A 20,191-nucleotide genomic window follows, 5' to 3' on the forward strand; every position below is an offset into this window, starting at 1 on the left:
GGTACAAAATATAACTATTACTAAAATATATGAATAATAACCAGGCCACGTTGGCGATAGTAAATGACTAGCCCATTACGGTAGGCCATTACTACTCACAATAGGCCCATTATTGTTCACTAATGAGAAAAAAATAATACTAATTGAAAAACTAGAAAAAAATAATCATCATAAGTACAGTAATGCTGGAGAAATTTATTAAGTATTATTAAAATTATATACAAAATTATTTAAATATTAATAACAAAAAATATTAATTCGAAAAATAAAAAATTTCAACATTACAAGCTGGATTCCCACTTTTTTGGCACAAAAATAAAATTTAACAAAATAAATGCTAGCCTAATTATTAAACTTACAAAGAAAAGGGAAATAGCCTAATTATTAAACTTACAAAGAAAAGGGAAATAGCAAAAATTTCAAGAACGAATCAAAACTGAGAGGGAAAAACAGGGTAATTCAGAATTTGATAATTTTAGGGTTTAGGAGAAAATATAAATGTTAGATTCATGTATGCATATTTGTCAAGCCATCCAAAAGTCTTATATAAGATGACGTATTGACATGTATACAAGACAGATGTAACAAAATTAGTAATGAAAATGCATTATGGAAAGAAAATGCAAATCAATTATATCATGTGATACAAACCTAAGTATAACATGCCATAAAAAAAAAAGAAAGGAGACAAAACTAAATTGCACAAGAATATTCACTCAAGCAACTACAAAAGTCCAATAAGCTTCAATCAAAACAATGCTTACCTGAATAAATATCACATTCATTTACTGGCTGTGGTCGGTGTCTGCCTTGGCTTGCCATAAAGAACTTCCCACACTCACTAAGCTGATCATAATATTACAAACAGATTAGCTGGATTTATCAAACATTAATGAATAAACTTTCTCAGCCACTTATCGGCAACCAATCCAATTATCTCTTCTTCATCCATAAGAAGCACAAACAGCACGATCATAGCAACACACTATGACCAAATAATCTACTACACCTCAGGTTCCTTTATCAACGCAATTATGCCATTGACAGAAGGTTTCCTCGCCAATGGTTAGAAATCCATCAAGTGGCAAAGGAACACTCCATGTCCCCAAGAACCAACCTACCAACTCTTCTCCTCTGGACCAAGAGATCAAGAATCTGTGATCAAACAGCAATGATAGGGCTGGAAGAAAGACAAAGCATCACCGGCCTAATGAGAGAAAAAAACCACCTCGTCAATTGCCATCTTCATTGCAAGCTAGGCAGCAGCAGAGCTTGCTATGAAAATCTGTGACCAAAAGAATCTATTCAAAAGAATCTGTGAACCAACACTTCTCTGCACCAAGGATCAAGAATTTGCGATAGAATGGCCACCATAGGATAAGAAACAAGCAAAAGCATGAGATCACCATCCCAAAGAATCCCTGTACCGAACCATGAAATAGACCAAAAGAATCTTTCCCAAAGAATCCCTGTACCGAACCATCTTTGGACCAAGGATCAAGAACTTACGACGGAACGATGACAATAAGGATGGAAGCAAGCAAAAGCATGCCATCGTCATCGAAGACCGATGCAATGAGAGAAAACCCACCTCCACCTCATCCATGAAAAATATAGCCTGTCACCACCATCGAGTAAGTGGTTGGGCAGCCACGAAAATTGACCAAAAGAATCTTTCCTAAAGAATCCTCGTATTGACCCTTAATGCTTGGTCGTGGTTCATAAAGAGAAGAATATCCCTTGCCATCAATCATATTAAAATATGTCATCTCTAGACAACAAAAGAAGGGAACAGTAGCTTTCAAGAGATTCCTTGCTGCCATATATAATCTTAAGAAAATGAAAGATGAGCAGTGTTCAATCATGGAAAGTTGATTCTGCAAAATAGGTACCACAGCTAATTCCTCAGCTGTCACTGTCACTGTCTCCAAGTTCTAATTTTCTGAAACTTACTAAGAGACCCTGAGCTTTCTGAACAAATTCATAGATATCAGTGTGGTCAAAGTCTTCAATACCAGGTACTACATATGTGACTTGTTGGAGCTTTATTAAGCAAATCACTCCATTCTTCTTTAAAAATTAAATACTAAACTAAATTTGATACCTCAGAATCAGTAATATCAAATATAACATAGAGTAGTCAGAGGAGATATAAAAGATAAACAAAGACCTAGAGATCTATTTAGCAGCTGAAATTGTTTATAGGAATCTGATCACAAACCATCCAATTTTTCTTCCCATCAGGCTTTTGGACAACTGGTAGCAATGTTTTTTGGGAATCTTTCCTAAACTCGAGTAATAATCCTGTAAGTTTTCTTCTCCAATTTAGCATCAAATATCTCCCTACTGCTTGGTAATCCCACTCTGGAAATATAACAAACATAAAAAAATACCAAATATTTAAACTAATGAACAAATAAAGAAATGTCAACTTCAACAAAAGCAAAAGAATGTCCTACTGGTTTCATAAAACAAATTCTTTGAGAAAAATTCAATGATCCTCGCCTTATATCTGGGATGTATAAGTTATTGAAGGTCCACTTGTGCATCCTTACCAATCAGTCTACATTGCACAAGGCAACATGCAGCTCGTGCCATTTCATGCAACTAGTATGTACTAACCTAACCAAGGACTTGTATGGTAAAAAACTCATAAATGGGCAATCCCTTAATACAAATGACTTTAAAATTGATATTAATCTTAATACAAGGTGAAGATTGCCCTTAATACAAGGGCAATCTACACAAGCCTTTAGCATTCACAGATCAGAGCCAAAGGCTTTAAAATTGAGATCATCATCCGTACCTTTTCTAGAGGAGTGAATGACACTGACATTTTAATGTTTGAGATATATCCTACTCTCAATATAAAAAATAACCTACTCTCAAAATTAAAATGTCAGTGTCATTCACTCCTCTAGAAGGGAATATAAAAAATAACCTACTCTCAAAATTAAAAACACCAATTGCCAAGATCGCATACAATAACCTAAAATATCGAGTATATCGGGGATGTGGGGAGGAAGGGAACGCCCCTCGTGTCTTGGGTTAGGGGGGTGGGGGGTGTTTGGATGTGGGGTTAGGCGCTGCGAGGAAGGGATGGAAGAGGAAGGAGGAGGAGTGGTCTAGGATGGGAAAGGGAGGGGAGGATGGTGTCGGGGAACGGGGAGGAACCGCGACGAAGGGGGAAGAAGGAGGATGGTGTCGGGGAAGGGAGGAGCAGCGAGAGAGGGGTAAAGGGTAAAGAGGGAGGAGAATGGAGGGGGAGGAAGGTGTCACGGAAGGAGGGGAGCTGCGACAGTGGAAGAGGGAGGGGGAGAGAGGAGGGATCGGGGAACGGGGGGCTGCAACGGCGAAGGAGGAAGAGGAAGAGAAAGAGAGAGATACTGGGGGGGCGGAGACGCTGTTTCGCCGATGGAGAGGAAGACACGGCAGCCGCCATTCATCGAGGAAAACGCCGCAGCGACAGAAACTCCCTGGAGGAAGACACCGCCGTTGCTTCCGCTGTTCGCCGATGGAGAGGAAGACAACCGATCGCCAAGGAAACGTCGTAGTCGTTGCTCGGGAGAAAGAGTCGCTGGGTTTAGGGCCCGGGTGACCCCGGTGTCCATTTTGCGGTGGGATAAGGGGCGGGATTTTAAGCTGTCCGTATTCTCGTTGGGTTCAATCGAACTAAAGATATAAATCAATTCGAATAAGGTTTCACCCAGTAATGATTGCATCAGGCTGGTTACTGAGCAGAGCCCTGCTTGGCCCAAACGAGCGCATGGGGCCCGCGCACGCCCGGTGAAGGCGATCCTCGCCATGACATCATATTTCCTAAGGAAAAATAAATATTACTAAATAATATATATAATTAAGATTTAAAATAATTGACATAGGCGACATTGGCAATAATGAAATAATTGACAATTTAAATAATTAAGATTTAAAATAATTTAGGGTTTAGAGTTTATGGTTTTCGGTTAGGGTGTAGGGATAATGTCAGATGCACAATGAGTAAAAGACGGGCAAATTAAGGATGGAGAAAAAGAAACATAAATCTCAGTTAAATGCCTTGCTTCTAGTGTTTAATGACCAATCACACTTTATCAAGACACCCAGAACAGTTTAAAAACACTCTAACAAATGTAAAATACCTTAATTTACTCATATGACAATGATACTGTGTAACTAGGTTAGCCATATGTGCAAAAAAACACCTAATATGAAACCCAAAATTGTAAATATTAGTTTACAAAACCTGTAGTTAAGTTAAAATCCGAAAAGTGTTCAGATGCTTCAACAATCCAAAGTAAAAATCAGATAGTTCCTTTAATATACAAACTTCCTATGGTTTTAGTTCTTCTAAAAAGAACTATGAGCTACCACAGGGACTTCCAACATATTATTTATTCACCAAATTATCAATAAGTAATACTACACTAAATTATTTATTCACCAAAAGAGAAGATTATCTACTAGCCCTACTACACTACATAACTTTCCTTTCCTCCAGAAAACACGAGCAATAATAAGAAAAAGAAATCAGACATATATTTTATAAAAAATACAAACATGTCAGAAAGTTCAAATTGATGGTGTCAAGAAGATGATCAGCAAACCAAATAAATAACATTCTACCTGGAATCAGAGAATATAAAAAATAACCTACACTATCAAGATGAAAAACAATAATTGCCAGGATCGAATACCATAACCGAGAATATCGAGATTTTCATCATCAGCAACCAACTCTATCGGCTAAGGGGGGAGGAAGGGGTGGTGGTGGTGTTGGTAGGGCGCTGCAAGGAAGGGATGGAAGAGGGAGGAGGAGCAGTGATCCCGGATGGGAAAGGGAGGGGAGGATGGTGTCGGGGAACGGGGAGGAACCGCGACAAAGGGGGAAGAAGGAGGGAGAAGGGAAGGGGAGGATGGTGTCGGGGAAGGGAGGAGGAGCGAGAAAGGGTTAAAGGGTAACGAGGGAGGAGAAGGGAGGGGGAGGATGGTGTCGAGGAAGGAGGGTAGCTGCGACGGTGGAAGAGGGAGGGGGAGGGAGGATGGCTTGGGGAAGGGGGGGCTGCAACGGCGAGGGAGGAAAAGGAAGGAAAGAGAGAGATACCAGGGGGCGGAGACGCCGTTTCACCGATGGAGAGGAATACGCAGCAGCCGACGTTCATAGAGGAAAACGCAGCAGCAACAAGAACACCTCGGAGGAAGACACCAACGTTGCTTCCGCTGTTCGCCGATGGAGAGGAAGACAGCAGCTCTCCGAGGAAACGCCGCAGTTGTCGCTCGGGAGAAAGAGTCGCTGGGTTTAGGGCACGGGTGACCCAGAGTGCATTGTGCGGTGGGTAAGGGGCGGGATTTTATGCTGTCCATATTCAAATTTGGTTCAAGCCGGTGCCGAGCCGAGCCGAGCACAAATTGAACCCAAACGAGCACATGGGCCCCGCCGACACCCAGTGGAGGCCCTCCTCGCCATGACATCATATTTCCAATGGAAAAATAAAAATTACTAAATAATAGAAATAAATAAGATTTAAAATAATTGATTCAGGACACATTGGCAATAAAACAAAAATTAAGATTTAACTAATTGTGATTCAAAATAATATATGGATTAGGGTTTTGGGTTTCGAGTTTAGGATCGAGCGTTTGGGTTTACGGTTTAAGGTTCAAGGTTTACGGTTTAGGGTTTAGGGTTTAGGGTTTCGAGAAAGAAACCTTGATTGTATTTTGATGAAAAATGGAAAAGTGATTGTTTATACTTCTATACAAATGAAAAGGTAAAAATAATTGTTTTCATAATGAGAAATGTACTGTCAATAGTAAGAGAAAAAAAGTTGTATACAAAGTCCATCAAATGTGAATTTTTGTTGATACAAAGAAAGTGGAAGTTGTACCTAATACCAATAAAATAAAGGAACTATGAAGCCAACTTCGTTACTCAAGTGTTATTTATGCACCTAGTTACCCCTCGTATACAATAATATATCATCAACGAATACAATTATATATGATCTAAGAGTGGCTGAAATATCCTATCCATTAGATACATAAAAGCGGCATGGGCATTTATCACATTCAAGAGGTGTGACCTTGTCTTAAAATCCATAATATTAAAATTTCGTCAACAATCTAATACGAAATCCAAACTAAATTTGAGGACACTAAAAATCATTCAAGTCATAATTCACACACAAAATCCACAATTCATAAGACTTGGTAGTTTTAATCATACGACACAACACTCAAAGATTCATAATATCCAAAGCCAACTCATCTAAACGAAACCACATCATAAAATACAACCCAAATGTCAATAAGCCATCCTCTAAAATTTAAAATTCGACTTCACTATCATTCGTACTTCATTCCCCAAGACGACCAGATGCAACCTAGATACCTAAAAGATATCAAAGAAATTTTTCATCGATTTCTATGTAATTTACTAAATCTCAATATAATTTTGCAAATCAAATGTATCAACTATCTTATAGTGATCCTCGAATAATGCTCTGATACCACCTCTGTCAAGCTTCCCGATTTATCACATTCAGGAGGTGTGACCTTGTCTTAAAATCCATAAAATTAAAATTCAGTCAACAATCTAATACGAAATCCAAACTAAATTTGAGGACACTAAAAATCATTCAAGTCATAATTCACACCCATAATCCACAATTCATAAGACTTGGTAGTTATAATCATACGACACAACACTCAAAGATTCATAAAATCCAAAGCCAACTCATCTAAACGAAACCACATCATAAAATCCATCCCAAATGTCAATAAGCCATCCTCTAAAATTTAAAAATTCGACTTCACTGCCATTCGTACTTCATTCCTCAAGACGACCAGATGCATCCTAGATCCCTAAAAGATATCAAAGAAATTTTTCATCGATTTCCATGTAATTTACTAAATCTCAATATAATTTTGCAAATCAAATGTATCAACTATCTTATAGTGATCCTCAAATAATGCTCTGATACCACCTCTGTTACGCTCCTCGATTTATCACATTCAGGAGGTGTGACCCTGTCTTAAAATCCATAAAATTAAAATTCAGTCAACAGTCTAATACGAAATCCAAACTAAATTTGAGGACACTAAAAATCATTCAAATCATAATTCACACCTATAATCCACAATTCATAAGACTTGGTAGTTATAATCATACGACACAACACTCAAAGATTCATAAAATCCAAAGCCAACTCATCTAAACGAAACCACATCATAAAATCCATCCCAAATGTCAATAAACCATCCTCTAAAATTTAAAAATTCGACTTCACTGGCATTCGTACTTCATTACTCAAGACGACCAGATGCATGCTAGATCCCTAAATGATATCAAAGAAATTTTTCATCGATTTCCATGTAATTTACTAAATCTCAATATAATTTTGCGAATCAAATTTCTCAACTATCTTATAATGATCCTCAAATAATGCTCTGATACCACCTCTGTCACGCTCCCCGATTTATCACATTCAGGAGGTGTGACCCTGTCTTAAAATCCATAAAATTAAAATTCAGTCAACAGTCTAATACGAAATCCAAACTAAATTTGAGGATACTAAAAATCATTCAAATCATAATTCACACCCATAATCCACAATTCATAAGACTTGGTAGTTATAATCATACGACACAACACTCAAAGATTCATAAAATCCAAAGCCAACTCATTTAAACGAAACCACATCATAAAATCCATCCCAAATGTCAATAAGCCATCGTCTAAAATTTAAAAATTCGACTTCACTGCCATTCGTACTTCATTCCTCAATACGACCAGATGCATCCTAGATCCCTAAAAGATATCAAAGAAAATTTTCATCGATTTCTATGTAATTTACTAAATCTCAATATAATTTTGCAAATCAAATGTATCAACTATCTTATAGTCATCCTCAAATAATGCTCTGATACTACCTCTGTTAAGCTCCTCGATTTATCACATTCAGGAGGTGTGACCCTGTCTTAAAATCCATAATATTAAAATTCAGTCAACAGTCTAATACGAAATCCAAACTAAATTTGAGGATACTAAAAATCATTCAAGTCATAATTCACACCCATAATCCACAATTCATAAGACTTGGTAGTTATAATCATACGACACAACACTCAAAGATTCATAAAATCCAAAGCCAACTCATTTAAACGAAACCACATCATAAAATCCATCCCAAATGTCAATAAGCCATCGTCTAAAATTTAAAAATTCGACTTCACTGCCATTCGTACTTCATTCCTCAATACGACCAGATGCATCCTAGATCCCTAAAAGATATCAAAGAAAATTTTCATCGATTTCTATGTAATTTACTAAATCTCAATATAATTTTGCAAATCAAATGTATCAACTATCTTATAGTCATCCTCAAATAATGCTCTGATACCACCTCTGTTAAGCTCCTCGATTTATCACATTCAGGAGGTGTGACCCTGTCTTAAAATCCATAATATTAAAATTCAGTCAACAGTCTAATACGAAATCCAAACTAAATTTGAGGATACTAAAAATCATTCAAGTCATAATTCACACCCATAATCCACAATTCATAAGACTTGGTAGTTATAATCATACGACACAACACTCAAAGATTCATAAAATCCAAAGCCAACTCATCTAAACGAAACCACATCATAAAATCCATCCCAAATGTCAATAAGCCATCCTCTAAAATTTAAAAATTCGACTTCACTGGCATTCGTACTTCATTCCTCAAGACGACCAGATGCATCCTAGATCCCTAAAAGATATCAAAGAAATTTTTCATCGATTTCCATGTAATTTAATAAATCTCAATATAATTTTGCAAATCAAATGTATCAACTATCTTATAGTGATCCTCAAATAATGCTCTGATACCACCTCTGTTACGCTCCTCGATTTATCACATTCAGGAGGTGTGACCCTGTCTTAAAATCCATAAAATTAAAATTCAGTCAACAGTCTAATACGAAATCCAAACTAAATTTGAGGACACTAAAAATCATTCAAATCATAATTCACACCCATAATCCACAATTCATGAGACTTGGTAGTTATAATCATACGACACAACACTCAAAGATTCATAAAATCCAAAGCCAACTCATCTAAACGAAACCACATCATAAAATCCATCCCAAATGTCAATAAACCATCCTCTAAAATTTAAAAATTCGACTTCACTGGCATTCGTACTTCATTACTCAAGACGACCAGATGCATGCTAGATCCCTAAATGATATCAAAGAAATTTTTCATCGATTTCCATGTAATTTACTAAATCTCAATATAATTTTGCGAATCAAATTTATCAACTATCTTATAATGATCCTCAAATAATGCTCTGATACCACCATTGTCACGCTCCCCGATTTATCACATTCAGGAGGTGAGACCCTGTCTTAAAATCCATAAAATTAAAATTCAGTCAACAGTCTAATACGAAATCCAAACTAAATTTGAGGATACTAAAAATCATTCAAATCATAATTCACAACCATAATCCACAATTCATAAGACTTGGTAGTTATAATCATACGACACAACACTCAAAGATTCATAAAATCCAAAGCCAACTCATTTAAACGAAACCACATCATAAAATCCATCCCAAATGTCAATAAGCGATCGTCTAAAATTTAAAAATTCGACTTCACTGCCATTCGTACTTCATTCCTCAATACGACCAGATGCATCCTAGATCCCTAAAAGATATCAAAGAAAATTTTCATCGATTTTTATGTAATTTACTAAATCTCAATATAATTTTGCAAATCAAATGAATCAACTATCTTATAGTCATCCTCAAATAATGCTCTGATACCACCTCTGTTAAGCTCCTCGATTTATCACATTCAGGAGGTGTGACCCTGTCTTAAAATCCATAATATTAAAATTCAGTCAACAGTCTAATACGAAATCCAAACTAAATTTGAGGATACTAAAAATCATTCAAGTCATAATTCACACCCATAATCCACAATTCTTAAAACTTGGTAGTTATAATCATACGACACAACACTCAAAGATTCATAAAATCGAAAGCCAACTCATTTAAACGAAACCACATCATAAAATACATCTCAAATGTCAATAAGCCATCCTCTAAAATTTAAAAATTCGACTTCACTGCCATTCGTACTTCATTCCACAAGACGACCAGATGCATCCTAAATCCCTAAAAGATATCAAAGAAAATTTTCATCGATTTCTATGTAATTTACTAAATCTCAATATAATTTTGCAAATCAAATGTATCAACTATCTTATAGAGATCCTCAAATAATGCTCTGATACCACCTCTGTTACGCTCCTCGATTTATCACATTCAGGAGGTGTGACCCTGTCTTAAAATCCATAATATTAAAATTCAATTAACAATCTAATACGAAATTCAAACTAAATTTGAGGACACTAAAAATCATTCAAATCATAATTCACACCCATAATCCACAATTCATTAGACTTGGTAGTTATAATCATACGACACAACACTCAAAGATTCATAAAATCCAAAGCCAACTCATCTAAACGAAACCACATCATAAAATCCATCCCAAATGTCAATAAACCATCCTCTAAAATTTAAAAATTCGACTTCACTGGCATTCGTACTTCTTTACTCAAGACGACCAGATGCATGCTAGATCCCTAAATGATATCAAAGAAATTTTTCATCGATTTCCATGTAATTTACTAAATCTCAATATAATTTTGCAAATCAAATTTATCAACTATCTTATAATGATCCTCAAATAATGCTCGGATACCACCTCTGTCCCGCTCCCCGATTTATTACATTCAGGAGGTGTGACCCTGTCTTAAAATCCATAAAATTAAAATTCAGTCAACAGTCTAATACGAAATCCAAACTAAATTTTAGGAAACTAAAAATCATTCAAATCATAATTCACACCCATAATCCACAATTCATAAGACTTGGTAGTTATAATCATACGACACAACACTCAAAGATTCATAAAATCCAAAGCCAACTCGTTTAAACGAAACCACATCATAAAATTCATCCCAAATGTCAATAAGCCATCGTCTAAAATTTAAAAATTCGACTTCACTGCCATTCGTACTTCATTCCTCAATACGACCAGATGCATCCTAGATCCCTAAAAGATATCAAAGAAATTTTTCATCGATTTCTATGTAATTTACTAAATCTCAATATAATTTTGCAAATCAAATGTATCAACTATCTTATAATGATCCTCAAATAATGCTCTGATACAACCTCTGTCAAGCTTCCCGATTTATCACATTCAGGAGGTGTGACCCTGTCTTAAAATCCATAATATTAAAATTCAGTCAACAATCTAATACGAAATCCAAACTAAATTTGAGGACACTAAAAATCATTCAAATCATAATTCACACCCATAATCCACAATTCATAAGACTTGGTAGTTTTAATCATACGACACAACACTCAAAGATTCATAAAATCCAAAGCCAACTCATCTAAACGAAACCACATCATAAAATACAACCCAAATGTCAATAAGCCATCCTCTAAAATTTAAAAATTCGACTTCACTGGCATTCGTACTTCATTCCTCAAGACGACCAGATGCATCCTAGATACCTAAAAGATATCAAAGAAATTTTTCATCGATTTCTATGTAATTTACTAAATCTCAATATAATTTTGCAAATCAAATGTATCAACTATCTTATAGTGATCCTCGAATAATGCTCTGATACCACCTCTGTCAAGCTTCCCGATTTATCACATTCAGGAGGTGTGACTCTGTCTTAAAATCCATAATATTAAAATTTAGTCAACAATCTAATACGAAATCCAAACTAAATTTGAGGACACTAAAAATCATTCAAGTCATAATTCACACCCATAATCCACAATACATAAGACTTGGTAGTTATAATCATACGACACAACACTCAAAGATTCATAAAATCCAAAGCCAACTCATCTAAACGAAACCACATCATAAAATCCATCCCAAATGTCAATAAACCATCCTCTAAAATTTAAAAATTCGACTTCACTGGCATTCGTACTTCATTCCTCAAGACGACCAGATGCATCCTAGATCCCTAAAAGATATCAAAGTAATTTTTCATCGATTTCCATGTAAATTACTAAATCTCAATATAATTTTGCAAATCAAATGTATCAACTATCTTATAGTGATCCTCAAATAATGCTTTGATACCAACTCTGTTACGCTCCTCGATTTATCACATTCAAGAGGTGTGACCCTGACTTAAAATCCATAAAATTAAAATTCAATCAACAGTCTAATACGAAATCAAAACTAAATTTGAGGACACTAAAAATCATTCAAATCATAATTCACACCCATAATCCACAATTCATAAGACTTGCTATATATAATCATACGACACAACACTCAAAGATTCATAAAATCCAAAGCCAACTCATCTAAACGAAACCACATCATAAAATACATCCCAAATGTCAATAAGCCATCCTCTAAAATTTAAAAATTCGACTTCACTGGCATTCGTACTTCATTCCTCAAGACGACCAGATGCATCCTAGATCCCTAAAAGATATCAAAGAAATTTTTCATCGATTTCCATGTAATTTACTAAATCTCAATATAATTTTGCAAATCAAATGTATCAACTATCTTATAGTGATCCTCAAATAATGCCCTGATACCACCTCTGTTCCGCTTCTCGATTTATCACATTCAGGAGGTGTGACCCTGTCTTAAAATCCATAATATTAAAATTCAGTCAACAATCTAATACGAAATCCAAACTAAATTTGAGGACACTAAAAATCATTCAAGTCATAATTCACACCCATAATCCACAATTCATAAGACTTGGTAGTTATAATCATACGACACAACACTCAAAGATTCATAAAATCCAAAGCCAACTCATCTAAACGAAACCACATCATAAAATCCATCCCAAATGTCAATAAACCATCCTCTAAAATTTAAAAATTCGACTTCACTGGCATTCGTACTTCATTCCTCAAGACGACCAGATGCATCCTAGATCCCTAAAAGATATCAAAGTAATTTTTCATCGATTTCCATGTAAATTACTAAATCTCAATATAATTTTGCAAATCAAATGTATCAACTATCTTATAGTAATCCTCAAATAATGCTCTGATACCAACTCTGTTACGCTCCTCGATTTATCACATTCAAGTGGTGTGACCCTGACTTAAAATCCATAAAATTAAAATTCAATCAACAGTCTAATATGAAATTAAAACTAAATTTGAGGACACTAAAAATCATTCAAATCATAATTCACACCCATAATCCACAATTCATAAGACTTGCTAGTTATAATCATACGACACAACACTCAAAGATTCATAAAATCCAAAGCCAACTCATCTAAACGAAACCACATCATAAAATCGATCCCAAATGTCAATAAGCCATCCTCTAAAATTTAAAAATTCGACTTCACTGCAATTCGTACTTCATTCCTCAAGACGACCAGATGCATCCTAAATCCCTAAAAGATATCAAAGAAATTTTTCATCGATTTCTATGTAATTTACTAAATCTCAATATAATTTTGCAAATCAAATGTATCAACTATCTTATAGTGATCCTCAAATAATGCCCTGATACCACCTCTGTTCCGCTTCTCGATTTATCACATTCAGGAGGTGTGACCCTGTCTTAAAATCCATAATATTGAAATTCAATCAACAATCTAATACGAAATCCAAACTAAATTTGAGGACACTAAAAATCATTCAAATCATAATTCACACCCATAATCCACAATTCATAAGACTTGGTAGTTTTAATCATACGACACAACACTCAAAGATTCATAAAATCCAAAGCCAACTCATCTAAACGAAACCACATCATAAAATACATCCCAAATGTCAATAAGCCATCCTCTAAAATTTAAAAATTCGACTTCACTGGCATTCGTACTTCATTCCTCAAGACGACCAGATGCATCCTAGATCCCTAAAAGATATCAAAGAAATTTTTCATCGATTTACATGTAATTTACTAAATCTCAATATAATTTTGCAAATCAAATGTATCAACTATCTTATAGTGATCCTCAAATAATGCTCTGATACCACCTCTGTCACGCTTCCCGATTTATCACATTCAGGAGGTGTGACCTTGTCTTAAAATCCATAAAATTAAAATTCAGTCAACAATCTAATACGAAATCCAAACTAAATTTGAGGACACTAAAAATCATTCAAGTCATAATTCACACCCATAATCCACAATTCATAAGACTTTGTAGTTATAATCATACGACACAACACGCAAAGATTCATAAAATCCAAAGCCGACTCATCTAAACGAAACCACATCATAAAATCCATCCCAAATGTCAATAAGCCATCCTCTAAAATTTAAAAATTCGACTTCACTGCCATTCGTACTTCATTCCTCAATACGACCAGATGCATCCTAGATCCCTAAAAGATATCATAGAAATTTTTCATCGATTTCTATGTAATTTACTAAATCTCAATATAATTTTGCAAATCAAATGTATCAACTATCTTATAGTGATCCTCAAATAATTCTCTGATACCACCTTTGTTACGGTCCTCGATTTATCACGTTCAGGAGGTGTGACCCTGTCTTCAAATCCATAATATTAAAATTCAGTCAACAATCTAATACGAAATCCAAACTAAATTTGAGGACACTAAAAATCATTCAAATCATAATTCACACCCATAATCCACAATTCATAAGTACAGTAATGCAGGAGAAATTTATTAAGTATCATTAAAATTATATACAAAATTATTTAAATATTAATAACATAAAATATTAATTCGAAAAATAAAAAATTTCAACATTACAAGCTAGATTCCCACTTTTTTGGCACAAAAATAAAATTTAACAAAATAAATGCTAGCTTAATTATTAAACTTACAATGAAAAGGGAAATAGCAAAAAGTTCAAGAAAGATTGAAAACTGAGAGGAAAAAACAAGGTAATTCAGAATTTGATAATTTTAGGGTTTAGGGGAAAATATAAATGTTAGATTCATGAATGCATATTCGTCGAGCCATCCAAAAGTCTTATATAAGAAGACATATTGACATGTATACATGACAGATGTAACAGAATTAGTAATGAAAATGCATTATGGAAAGAAAATGCAAATCAATTATATAGCTTCTATTACTTGCCATAAAACAAAATGAAAGGAGACAAAACTAAATTGCACAAGAATATTCGCTTAAGCATTAGATCTACGAATGTCCAATAAGCTTCAATCAAAACAATGCTTACCTGAATAAATATCACATTCATTTACTGGCTGGGGTCAGTGCCTGCCTTGGCTTGCCATAAAGAATTTCCCACACTCACTAAGCTGATCATAATATTACAAACAGATTAGCTGGATTTATCAAACACTAATGAATAAACTTTCTCAGCCACTTATCGGCAACCAATCCAATTATCTCTTCTTCATTCCATAAGAAGCACAAACAGCAGGATCATAGCAACACACTATGACCAAATAATCTACTACACCTCAGGTTCCTTTATCAACGCAATTATGCAATTGACAGAAGATTTCCTCGCCAATGGGCGGAAATCCATCATGTGGCAAAGAAACACTCCATGTCCCAAAGAACCAACCTACCAACTCTTCTCCTCTGGACCAAGAGATCAAGAATCTGTGATCAAACAACAATGAAAGGGCTGGAAGAAAGACAAAGCATCACCGGCCTAATGAGAGAAAAAAAACCTCCTTGTCAATTGCCATCTTCATTGCAAGCTAGGCAGCAGCAGAGCTAGATATGAAAATCTGTGACCAAAAGAATCTATTCAAAAGAATCCTTGAACTGACACTTCTCTGCACCAAGGATCAAGAATTTGCAATAGAATGGCCACCATAGGATAGGAAACAAGCAAAAACATGAGATCACCATCGATGCAACTATAGAAAACCCTCCTTGTCAATCAGCACCTTCAGTTTTAGCCTCTACCAAGGAATCTATGCTGATGATGGTCTCTACGGCAAGTTTTCCACCATCGTCGAGGAAGGGGCGATCACGAAATAGACCAAAAGAATGTTTCCCAAAGAATCCCTGTACCAAACCATCTTTGGACCAAGGATCAAGAACTTACGACGGAACGATGACAATAAGGATGGAAGCAAGCTAAATCAAGCCATCGTCATCGAAGAACGTATAGAGAAGAATATCCCTTGCCATCAACCACATTAAAATATATGTCATGTCTAGACAACAAGAGATGGGAACAGTAGCTTTCAAGAGATTCCTTGCTGTCATATATAATCTGAAGAAAATGAAAGATTAGCAGTGTTCAAGCATGGAAAGTTGATTCTGCAAAATAGGTACCACAGCTAATTCCTCAACTGTCACTGTCACTGTCTCCAAGTTCTAATTTTCTGAAACTTACTAAGAGACCCGGAGCTTTCTGAACAAATTCAGAGATATCAGTGTGGTCAAAGTCTTCAGTACCAGGTACTACATATGTGACTTTTTGGAGCTTTATTAAGCAAATCACTCCATTCTTCTTTAAAATTTAAATATTAAACTAAATTTGATACCTCAGAATCAGTAATATCAAATATAACAGAGTAGTCAGAGGAGATATAACAGATAAACAAAGGCCTAGAGATCTATTTAGCAGCAGAAATTGCTTACAGAAATCTGATCACAAACCATCAAATTTTTCTTCCCATCAGGCTTTTGGACAACTGGTAGCAATGTTTTTTGGGAATCTTTCCTAAACTCGAGTAATAATCCTGTAAGTTTTATTCTCCAATTTAGCATCAAATAACTCCCTACTGCTTGGTAATCCCACTCTGGAAAGATAACAAACATAAAAAAATTACCAAATATTTAAATAATGAAGAAATAAAGAAATGCCAACTTCAACAAAAGTAAAAGAATGTCGTACTGGTTTCATAAAACAAATTAACCTTTGAGAAAAATTCAATGATCCTCGCCTTATATCTGGGATGTATAAGTCATTGAAGGTCCGCTTGTGCATCCTTACCAATCAGTCTACATTGCACAAGGCAACATGCAGCTCATGCCATTTCATGCAACTAGTATGTACTAACCTAACCAAGGACTTGTATGGTAAAAAAATCATAAATGGGCAATCCCTTAATACAAATGACTTTAAAATTGAGATTAATCTTAATACAAGGTGAAGATTGCCCTCAATACAAGGGCAATCTTCACAAGCCTTTAGCATTCACTGATGAGAGCCAAAGGCTTTAAAATTGAGATCATCATCCGTACCTTTTCTAGAGGAGTGAATGACACAATGACATTTTAATGTTTGAGATATACCCTACTATTGAACATAAAGATGCTTGATAGCCTCTATTTCGGTGCATGCAGTCACTTTATCAATGTTATGACAAGAGATGCATGTTACACACTGTACGTTCTCAATTGAACTGAAAGCTAGATGATAAACAGTATGACCTTTCTATGTTCCACCACCAATATCTCAAATAAAACATGGGTCAAAGATGTCAGATGCACCAATGAGTAAGAGACGGGCAATTTAAGTATTCAGAAAAAGAAACATAAATCTCAGTTAAAATCAGATAATTCCTTTAATATACAAACTTCCTATGGTTTTAGTTCTGTTAAAAAGAACTATGAGCTACCACAGGGACTTCCAACTTATTATTTATTCACCAAATTATCAATAAACAATATTACACTAAATTATTTTTCACCAAAAGAGAAGATTATCCAATAGCCCTACTACACTATATAACTTTCCTTTCCTCTAGAAAACACGAGCAATAAAAAGAAAAAGAAATCAGACATATTTTATAAAAAAATACAAACATGTGAGAAGTAAAAATTGATGGTGTCAAAAAGATGATCAGCAAACCCAATAACTAACATTCCACCTGGAATCAGAGAATATAAAAAATAACCTACTCTCATGATTAAAAACACCAATTGCCAAGATCGCATACAATAACCTACAATATCGAGATTTTAAACCCTAAACCCTAAAACCCTAAAACCCTAAACCCTAAACGGGGGAGGAAGGGGACGCCCCCCATGGGGTGGAGGGGTGGGGGGGGGGGGGGGGGGGGGGGCGGTGGGACGCCGCTGCCAGGAAGGGATGGAAGAGGGAGGAGGAGCTGTGGTCCCGGAGGGGAAGAGGAGGGGAAGATGGTGTCGGAGAAGGGGGAGGAACCCCGACGAAGGGGGAAGAAGGAGGGAGTAGAAGGGAATGGGAGGATGGTGTTGGGGAAGGGAGGAGAAGCGAGAGAGGGGTAAAGGGTAAAGAGGGAGAAGGGAGGGGGAAGAAGGTGTCGCGGAAGGAGGGGAGCTGCGACAGTGGAAGAGGGAGGGAGAGAGAGGATGGATCGGGGAAGGGGGGGCTGCAACGGCAAAGGAGGAAGAGGAAGAGAAAGAGAGAGATACCGGGGGGGCGGAGACGGTGTTTCGCCGATGGAGAGGAAGACGCGGCAGCCGCCGTTCACCGAGGAAAACGCCGCAGCGAGAGGTTTAGGGTTTTAGTTCGTTTAAAAAGAACATATTATTTATTCACCAAATTATCAATAAGACTACACTAAATTATTTATTCACCAAAAGAGAAGATTATCTACTAGCCCTACTACACTATATAACTTTCCTTTCCTCCAGAAAACACGACCAATAAAAAGAAAAAGAAATCAGACATTTTATAAAAAATACAAACATGTCAGAAGTTCAAAATTTATCGTGTCAAGAAGATGATCAGCAAACCCAATAACTAACATTCTACCTGGAATCCGAGAATATAAAAAATAACCTACTCTATCAAGATTAAAAACAACAATTGCCAAGATCGCATACCATAACCTAGAATATCGAGATTTTCATCATCAATAACCATCTCTCTCGGCTAAGGGGGGAGGAAGAGGGAAGGAAGAGGGAGGAGGAGCAGTGGTCCCGGATGGGTACGGGAGGGGAGGATGATGTCGGGGAACGGGGAGGAACCGCGACGAAGGGGGAAGAAGGAGGGAGGAGACGGGAAGGCGAGGATGGTGTCGGGGAAGGGAGGAGCAGCGAGAAAAAGTTAAAGGGTAATGAGGGAGAAGGGAGGGGGAGGATGGTGTCGGGGAAGGAGGGTAGCTGCGACGGTGGAAGAGGGTGGGGGAGGGAAGATGGCTCGGGGAAGGGGGGGCTGCAACGGCGAAGGAGGAAGAGGAAGGAAAGAGAGAGATACCGGGGGGCGGAGACGCCGTTTCGCCTATGGAGAGGAAGAAGCTGCAGCCGCCGTTCACAGAGGAAAACGCAGCAGCAACAAGAACACCCCGGAGGAAGGCACCGCCGTTGCTTCTGCTGTTCGCCGATGGAGAGGAAGACAGCAGCTCGCCGAGGAAACGCCGCAGTTGTCGCTCGGGAGAAAGAGTCGCTGGGTTTAGGGCATGGGTGACCCGGTGTGAATTGTGCGGTGGGTAAGGGGCGGGATTTTATGCAGTCCATAGTCAAATTTGGTTCAAAGGATATATGCTTCATTGGGCCCCACCACCGCCCAATGGAGGCCCTCCTCGACATGACATTATATTTCAAACGGAAAAATAAATATAACTAAATAATATAAATTATTAAGATTTAAAATAATTGACGAAGGACAAATTCGTAATAAAACAATAATAAGATTTAACTATATGAGATTTAAAAAAATATATAGATTAGAGTTTTGGGTTTAGAGTTTATTGTTGAGCGTTAGGGATTAGGGTTTAGGGTTTAGGGTATTAGCGTTTAGGGTTTAGGGTTTAGGGTTTGGGGTTTAGGGTTTAGGGTTTAGGGTTTAGGGTTTAGGGTTTAGGGTTTAGGGTTTAGGGTTTAGGGTTTAGGGTTTAGGGTTTAGGGTTTAGGGTTTAGGGTTTAGGGTTTAGGGTTTAGGGTTTAGGGTTTAGGGTTTAGGGTTTAGGGTTTAGGGTTTAGGGTTTAGGGTTTAGGGTTTAGGGTTTAGGGTTTAGGGTTTAGGGTTTAGGGTTTAGGGTTTAGGGTTTAGGGTTTAGGGTTTAGGGTTTAGGGTTTAGGGTTTAGGGTTTAGGGTTTAGGGTTTAGGGTTTAGGGTTTAGGGTTTAGGGTTTAGGGTTTAGGGTTTAGGGTTTAGGGTTTAGGGTTTAGGGTTTAGGGTTTAGGGTTTAGGGTTTAGGGTTTAGGGTTTAGGGTTTAGGGTTTAGGGTTTAGGGTTTAGGGTTTAGGGT

The 20,191-nt window shown here is 36.6% G+C and overlaps 1 long non-coding RNA gene across 5 annotated transcripts in view; it reads right to left on the bottom strand.

Moving 5' to 3' along the window:
* The window catches only part of LOC135671966 (uncharacterized), a 40,204-nt gene extending 20,772 nt beyond the window's left edge, over positions 1-19,432 (bottom strand). For 2 of the 5 annotated variants that reach the window (XR_010512921.1, XR_010512925.1), the window contains exons 1-3: positions 19,198-19,432; positions 15,262-16,810; positions 765-2,364 (exon numbers count right to left, since the gene is read on the bottom strand). This is a non-coding gene — a long non-coding RNA (uncharacterized LOC135671966). Of the gene's footprint in view, positions 1-764; positions 2,365-15,261; positions 16,811-18,410; positions 18,566-18,824; positions 19,171-19,197 lie in introns of those variants that run through there. The other 3 variants (XR_010512923.1, XR_010512924.1, XR_010512922.1) reach the window with 3 other exon arrangements.
* Positions 19,433-20,191: the final 759 nt, after the last annotated feature.

Source organism: Musa acuminata, chromosome BXJ1-4 (genome assembly GCF_036884655.1).
Source record: "Musa acuminata AAA Group cultivar baxijiao chromosome BXJ1-4, Cavendish_Baxijiao_AAA, whole genome shotgun sequence".
Lineage (NCBI taxonomy): Eukaryota > Viridiplantae > Streptophyta > Magnoliopsida > Zingiberales > Musaceae > Musa > Musa acuminata.